General features: G+C 42.5%; 1 pseudogene; it reads left to right on the top strand.

Annotated features, from left to right (window-relative positions):
- The first annotated feature begins 309 nt into the window (after window positions 1–309).
- Window positions 310–3,939, top strand: LOC106563350 (zinc finger protein 273-like; annotated as a pseudogene).
- The last annotated feature ends 4,988 nt before the right edge of the window (window positions 3,940–8,927 follow it).

Here is an 8,927-nt window from a genome sequence, read left to right as displayed (position 1 = left end):
ACCTATGACCTTAACCCATCAGTTTATGTATTACTGCCTCACTGTGGCAAGAAGTGACATCCCAAAAAACTATACAACACAGAAATGGACGCATAGGTCACTTTCTGTCCCTAACACTAAAACTACGACTGAAACGAAATAATATAAAAAGGTAAGATTCAAGTAATTTTTTATAAAACTTAAAATAAAAACGAACAAACTGAATTTCAAATAAAAATGTTAAAACTAGACATGCTGAAGTTGGAAAAATGTGTAAACTAGCCATCAACTGGAACCATTGACCTGGGACATCATGCCAGAACAGTGGAAGCTTTGAGGTGCAACAACGAGTAAACGTAATTTCCAGGGGAAATTCAAAGATGATTTCCTCGCATCGATACTTAACAATAATCGAAATTATAATTATATTCAATACTTTTTGAGAAGCATGATTTTAATAAATCATGAATATAATTGTTTTCGCTTGCAGCAATGTTGAGTAACGAGACTTTTCAGACACAATTATCCACCATTGTCTAGGTATTAGTTGCAGTTGCGCAGATGAGAAGACTCATCCGCTGCCGTTATGAGTCTGATGTTGGTTCAGCAGAATAAGGAAATTAGTTTGCTGAAGAACAAACTTCGTGTGAACAAAACCAAGACAGTGACTACACATTTGGTCGGAAAAACGAGTTTGCTAGTGAAAACGTGGCTGGCTAGCAAACTAGATAGCTTCAAACTTTTACCAGCTAACGTTACCTTGCTAACGCGTTAACTGTTACTGAACCAGATACTCCACCTCATCTGTGACTACTGTCGTTGGCCCACCTACCTAGTTTGCAACCTGAACATCAATTGGAACCTGCTAGGTCCCTCTAACTAAATATTTTAATCGTTCAGATACAATATTCATTAAGATGTTGGGGGAAAAAAGGGCGATGTTAATGAACGTGATCATGGTCAAACGGGAGAAGACTTCCACAGCCACGAGTGTCAGTCGGGAAAAAGGGACGGAGGTGGAAGGCGCACCAAAAGGTACACACCCATAGGCTATATCAGAGAATAAAAGCGTCCGCCTAGATTGATCATTGGTCATTAAAGGTGTGTGTGTAAACTGAAGTATGCAAATTGTGTGGAACTGTATAACTAGTTGTCAGCCAAAATCAGCAAGTGTTCTAGACTAGTTAAATTTGTACTCCTTACTTAATAACCCACTTAGCTAGCTACCTGAACAGGTAATTATATAAAAATGAACAGTGCACATGTGCATTGTATGATATCAATACTAGGCTGATTTCTAGCCATATCTATGTCCAAAAAGAACACATTTTACATGTATCAAACACTGGAGTTACATTCTTAGCTAGCTGATTTATAATGTGGAATATTTTTGTGGTGTTTTTGCATGTCTTATTTTATACACATACTGATTTTTTTACGAGACGGTATTCATTTCTACAACTATTGCTCTGACCCTCTCTCTGAGGAGGTTCATCAAGAGGAAGAGGATTTTTACTCCCAGACCTCCCCTGGGGCTGACTCAGACACAAGATGACCAGAGAAACACTGAGCCAAACTCAGGCAGGAATGGAGAAGATGCCCAGTGTGGAAGGGAAGCTACTGGAGACGTCGACAAGACTACACTGAATACGGGTGGACACGGTCAAGTCCATTAGCCGTATTGTATGGTGCAATTTTATGAAACATATTACTTGAATCAGTCAGCTAATGGCATCGTGGTACTACTACCATTTAGCCAACTTTTGAGTGACTTTTTATGATTAAGGATACTCAGGACAATCATTCAAAACACCATTTAAAATGAGTGTTTTTATGCATTTATTGGGGTAAATGCCACCATTAGACCATTAAGGAATACTTTTTTAGTGTGGGTACATTGCTGTTAAAGTTATTTAGGAGAAATGGTCATTCATATCCACAATCTCATTCATATATGTAATGCAGTAGTTTGTTTTACATTTATGCCTCAGCAACCACAATGTCCCTCTCTGTTGCAGATGTGGTATTGCTCTCTGAATTTGATCATCAAGAGGAAGTTCACCTTAATCCCCAGATCTCACCTGCATCAGACCCAGAGAAACAAGATGTCCATCCCTCAAACACAGAACCAAACCCAGGCAGGATTGGAGATAATGTCTAGAATGGTGATTCTTTAAATACAGGCCAAAGTTTGGATAGAAGCGCTGCCACCGGAGCAGTGAAGAAGCCCTTCGTTTGCGACTTTTGTGGAAAGTGTTTCAATTGGTGATGTATGCTTAAGCCCACCTTTATTCTCACATCAAACCCTTTAGTTGTCCGCAGTGTGGGAAAGGTTTTAGTACAAAGACAGGGTGTAGTAATCACCTCTTGGTGGTGCTTTCTAAAGAGAAGACCTTCAAATGCGCAGATTGTGGGAAGATGTTTGCGTTTATGAAGTAGTTAGGTCAAACACAGGGAGCTTAACCCAACTCGGAACACCTGCACAACATGTGAAAAAATATTCTGTGGGGAACGTGCGCTAAAAAGGCACAACTTCAGTGATCACCCGGAAAGGGCATACAGCTGCTGTCTAAGACCTTTCAGTCATGGTATCAATGGGATCGTCATAAAGCAGAGCACTCGAAGGAGAAGTATTGCTGTGAAACCTGTGGCAAGCTTTTCCTTTCATCCTTATCCAGTCAGAGTGAAACTCCTAAAGCAAGGGCTTATCACTGATGTATGTGGCAAAGGTTTCCGTCTTTCAACCAGTTTCAAAGACCATATGACTTTACAAACTGGACAGAAACCTTTTGTCTGTGGTTTATGGGCAAGAGTTACTGTTGTGCAAGCCAGCTTAAAGCACGTTTGCCCATACCAGAGAGAAACCGTTGTGACATATGCGGTAAGTGTTTTCATCTCGCACACTTTTGAAAGACAAAACCATGCACACTGGACAAGAACCTGTCTGTAATTCATGTGGCATGCTTCAGGGGTGCAAGTGCTCTCAAATGATATATGGCCTCTATCCATACCAGAAAAAGAGACTACCAGTATGTCTGTGATGTTTGTGGCAAACATCTCTCTGATGCAACCAGGCTCAAATGGCACGATCGTACATATTGGTGAACAATCTTTTGCCTGTAATATGTGGTAAAAAGTTCTGTAACCCAGGCAATCTCAAGACACAAGCTTTCTCACACAGGGCAGAAATTGTACGTTTGTACTACTGGTGGTAAAGGTTTCACCCAATTAACAATCCTTAAGATACGTCAGCGCAGTCACACTAGTGAAAAGCCTTACGCATGTAATATATGTGGGGAAGGCTTTACCTCGCATCATCGCGTGCCTACGTCAAGAAACACAAGATGATTCACTTGCCCCCTTAACTTCAAAGTCACGTCTGCAGCCACTGTGGTAAAGGCTGCTATTACAAATCTGCGCTGTATCAGCACATACACATAGGAGAAAAAAACATTAAACTGTCATATTTGTGGTAAAAGTTTCATGATGAAGGCTACATTTTATATCCACATGCCTCAGTCACACAGGCGAGAGACCATTCAACTGTTGTATTTGTGGGAAAGGTTTCACGGTAAAGTGTACTCTTGTAAACCACATGAGCACTCACACGGGATAGACCATATGCTTGTGAAGTGGCAAGAGATTCTCCCAGACAAGTCATTTAGTTTCTCAAGTCAAAAGTGTTTGTGTGCAACAAATGTGGGAATGGCTATGCACGTGCCCGAAACTTCATAGGTGCAAGTTCAACTAGAAAACAGTTATTGGAAAGAATGTACAGGATCACTCTGAAGAAAACCACTCACATGATCACTCTGTATAATGGGATGGGCTTACTTCATAGATGTTCAGTTTCATTTGATGGAGAGATTATACACTGCTCAAAAAAATAAAGGGAACACTTAAACAACACAATGTAACTCCAAGTCAATCACAGTTCTGTGAAATCAAACTGTCCACTTAGGAAGCAACACTGATTGACAATACATTTCACATGCTGTTGTGCAAATGGAATAGACAACAGGTGGAAATTATAGGCAATTAGCAAGACACCCCCAATAAAGGAGTGGTTCTGCAGGTGGGGACCACAGACCACTTCTCAGTTCCTATGCTTCCTGGCTGATGTTTTGGTCACTTTTGAATGCTGGCAGTGCTTTCACTCTAGTGGTAGCATGAGACGGAGTCTACAACCCACACAAGTGGCTCAGGTAGTGCAGCTCATCCAGGATGGCACATCAATGCGAGCTGTGGCAAGAAGGTTTGCTGTGTCTGTCAGCGTAGTGTCCAGAGCATGGAGGCGCTACCAGGAGACAGGCCAGTACATCAGGAGACGTGAAGGAGGTCGTAGGAGGGCAACAACCCAGCAGCAGGACCGCTACCTGCGCCTTTGTGCAAGGAGGAGCACTGCCAGAGCCCTGCAAAATGACCTCCAGCAGGCCACAAATGTGCATGTGTCTGCTCAAACGGTCAGAAACAGACTCCATGAGGGTGGTATGAGGGCCCGACGTCCACAGGTGGGGGTTGTGCTTACAGCCCAACACCGTGCAGGACGTTTGGCATTTGCCAGAGAACACCAAGATTGGCAAATTCGCCACTGGCGCCCTGTGCTCTTCACAGATGAAAGCAGGTTCACACTGAGCACGTGACAGAAGTGACAGAGTCTGGAGACGCCGTGGAGAACGTTCTGCTGCCTGCAACATCCTCCAGCATGACCGGTTTGGCGGTGGGACAGTCATGGTGTGGGGTGGTATTTTTTGGGGGGCTCGCTAGAGGTAGCCTGACTGCCATTAGGTACCGAGATGAGATCCTCAGACCCCTTGTGAGACCATTTGCTGGTGCGGTTGGCCCTGGGTTCCTCCTAATGCAAGACAATGCTAGACCTCATGTGGCTGGAGTGTGTCAGCAGTTCCTGCAAGAGTAAGGCATTGATGCAATGGACTGGCCCGCCCGTTCCCCAGACCTGAATCCAATTGAGCACATCTGGGACATCATGTCTCGCTCCATCCACCAACGCCACGTTGCACCACAGACTGTCCAGGAGTTGGCGGATGCTTTAGTCCAGGTCTGGGAGGAGATCCCTCAGGAGACCATCCGCCACCTCATCAGGAGCATGCCCAGGCGTTGTAGGGAGGTCATACAGGCACGTGGAGGCCACACACACTAATGAGCCTCATTTTGACTTGTTTTAAGGACATTACATCAAAGTTGGATCAGCCTGTAGTGTGGTTTTCCACTTTAATTTTGAGTGTGACTCCAAATCCAGACCTCCATGGGTTGATAAATTGGATTTCCATTGATTATTTTTGTGTGATTTTGTTGTCAGCACATTCAACTATGTAAAGAAAAAAGTATTTAATAAGATTATTTCATTCAGATCTAGGATGTGTTGTTTAAGTGTTCCCTTTATTTTTTTGAGCAGTATACTTTTAAAGGCACAATAGACTATTCTACTCTACTGTTTGGATGTATACTGAAAAAAAATATAAAACGCAACATGCAACAATTTCAAAGATTTTACTGAGTTCGAGTTCATATAAGAAAAGCAGTCAATTGAAATAAATTCATTGGGCCCTAATTTATGGATTTCACATGACTGGGAATATAGATATGCATCTGTTGGTCACAAATACCTTTAAAAAAAAATGGGCCTCAGGATCTCGTCACGGCAAATTGCCATCGATAAAATGCAATTGTGTTCGTTGTCCGTAGCTTATGCCTGCCCATACCATAACCCCACCGCCACCATGGGGCACTCTGTTCACAACGTTGACATCAGCAAACTGCTCGCATACACGACACCATACACATGGTCTGCGGTTGTGAGGCAAAAAACAACGTTGAAAGCAGCATATGATAGAAAATGTAATGTTAATTTATCTGGCAACAGCTTCAGTGGACATTCCTGCAGTCAGCATGCCAATTGCACGCTCCCTCAACTTGAGACGTCTGTGGCATTGTGTTGTGACAAAACTGCACATCCGAGTGGCCTTTTATTGTCCCCAGCACAAGGTGCACATGTGTAATGATCATTCTGTTCATTCAGCTTCTTGATATGCCATAGCTGTCAGGTGGATGGATTTTCTTGGCAAAGAAATCTACACTAACGGATGTAAACAGATTTGTGCACAAAATTTGAGAGAAATAAGCTTTTGAAACATGGGACCAACCCAATTTTTGTTCAGTGAAGATGAAGTTGTTTTGTCTTCAATGGATAGATAAGATATCTGGTAAAAGTTTATTGAATCAACGGGAAAAGTCGATACTCCTAACAAGTTTTAATTGGAATTTTGCCTTGAGTGAGCAATAGTTTTGTTGTGTGGTGTTCTGATTGCATTCAATTAATTAATATTACACCCAATAGACGAGGGAGACTTTTTGAGTTTTGCCTGGCTGATCTGTGGTGGTTATAATTCAACACTGCCAGCAATAAAGGTCTAGCCTCGTGAGGATAGGAAGTAAATACTAACACGTATCTAGTTGCGTTGCCAACACAGTGCTGTGGTGATGGAATAAATAAAAAACATAAAAATTAAATCCCCTTTACATTACTACAGAGACCATCTCTTCACACATCAACACTTGCTTTAGGGCCTAATGTTACAAAACACTTCTTATTCATATCCCTTGAAGCACGTGTCAAACTCATTCCACTGAGGGCCGAGTGTCTGCGCGTTTTCGCTCCTCGTACTTGGTTGTTGAATTAAGTTCACTAATTAGTAAGGAACTCACCTGGTTTTATAGGTCTTAATTGAAAGGAAAAGTCCAAATCCAGCAGACACTAGGCCCTCCATGGAATGACTTTTACCGCCCTGCCTTGAAGTTTCTGCGTGGTCAATCCGACTTCTGCAGTGGCCGCACAGCATTTACTTGTGATTCGGCCTCTGAGAAGTCAAGGCATTCATTCTTCTTCGCAGAGCTGTTGTGAAGGAAGATGTCATGGAAGTGAGTTTGTTTGTACAGGACCTCACGCCCCAACTTACCGTCAACAAATCATGTCAATGCGGAGCTATATGGAGCCCTCCGCATTGTTACATAATTTGCGAGGCGCTTGGCGATGCAGTACGGAGCTCGATTTGACCTCTGCAAACCTCCAGAGGCACCTCAATTGTCCCACACCCTCCTTACAGAGCCGCTGGATCATATTGCTAGATAAAGCATAAATTGATTTAATAGGCAAGTAATTTCAGAACTGGCCATGACCGGACTAAAGACTGGAATGAAATATGAAGGTCAGAGTGATTTGCCCGGGGACCAGATGCTTGAATTTCTAAATCCACTAATGTCTGGAATATCTTTGTTTCATTCAGGAAATGGTCCTCTACAAGCTGGAATGTTGACTAAAATTACATTTGAACCTACTCTACCAGTTACCTGCCTGGTTGGTCCTTATGTGGGCAGAAATTTGACAATATATCCACCGGAAAGTATTATTAAACCAACGTTTCAAAGTGCTGGTTGTGTGTTCAGATTTCTATTAACTGAAGCATGCTCAAAACCATGTGAATGTGAGCTTGGTGAGTATGCATGATGCGTCTCGTGAATGTATTCACGTTGTGTGCGCACGCTTCATGTGATAGAAATCTGAACACACTACCATTGCTTTTCCAGTGAGACTTACCCCCACACTAGTGGGCTGCCTGTGTTTTATGTTAATTTAGGCTCTGTGTGACACTAAAGACTTGTGGCAAGCAGAATCAACAACCTCTATCATTCAAGACAGTTGCTTTGTGAGGTGTTTGTAAAGTTCACAGATAGCCATATGTAAATGCAAGCTGAAAAGTAACCAGGGCCTTGCCTTAGCTCCAAGTTATGCTGCATTTCAAGGATTTACCCCAGTGTTTCACCCAAAAGGCTCAGACTTGTCTGTTTCCATCTACACGGGCTGGCATCCGTGTCTCACTGGGCCATGGCTCCGGCAGATCTGCTCTAAGTTGGAGCCAAGGCAAGGCCCTGGGTACTTTTCAGCTGGCAATTACAAGACAATAGGAACACCAATTACACTAGAGCGGCCCACAAAAATACTCAAATAGTCTGATTATTTCACAGAGCAATTTTTTATTATTATTAAAAGGTACAATATGCAGAAGTCGCTACGTACAGTTTAAGTGGGAAGTTTACATAGACTTAGGTTGGAGTCATTAAAACTTGTTTTTCAACCACTCCACAAATGTCTTGTTAAAATATATTTTTGATAAGTTGGTTAGGACATCTACTTTGTGTATGACACAAGTCATTTTTCCAACAATTGTTTACAGACAGATTATTTCACTTATTCACTGTTTTACAATTCCAGTGGGTCAGAAGTTTACTTACACTAAGTTGACTGTGCCTTTTAAACCGCTTGGAAAATTCCAGAAAATGATGTTCTGGGTTTAGAAGCTTCTAAAAGGCAATGGGAGGTGTACCTGTGGATGTATTTTCAAGGCCTACCTTCAAATTCAGTGCCTCTTTGCTTGACAGCATGGGGAAATCAGCCAAGACCTCAGAAAAATTGTAGACCTCCACACGTCTGGTTCATCCTTGGGAGCAATTTCCAAACGCCTGAAGGTACCATGTTCATCTGTACAAACAATAGTACGCAAGTATAAACACCATGGGACCACGCATCCGACATACCGCTCAGGAAGGAGATACGCTCTGTCTCCTAGAGATGAACGTACTTTGGTGCGAAAAGTGCAAATCAATCCCAGAACAACAGCAAAGGACCTTGTGAAGATGCTGGAGGAAAAGGGTACAAAAGTATCTATATCCACAGTAAAATGAGTCCTATATCGACATAACCTGAAAGGCCATACAGCAAGTAAGAAGCCACTGCTCCAAAAACAGACTACGGTTTGCAACTGCGCATGGGGACAAAGATCGTACTTTTTGGAGAAATGTCCTCTGGTCTGATGAAACAAAAATAGAACTGTTGGCCATAATACTGGTTATGTTGAGAAAAGGGGGATGCT

The sequence above is a fragment of the Salmo salar genome, chromosome ssa11, assembly GCF_905237065.1.
Source record: "Salmo salar chromosome ssa11, Ssal_v3.1, whole genome shotgun sequence".
In the NCBI taxonomy this organism is placed as follows: domain Eukaryota; kingdom Metazoa; phylum Chordata; class Actinopteri; order Salmoniformes; family Salmonidae; genus Salmo; species Salmo salar.
The sequence above is the reverse complement of the archived record's forward strand: the minus strand, read 5'-3'. Positions and strand labels throughout refer to the sequence as shown.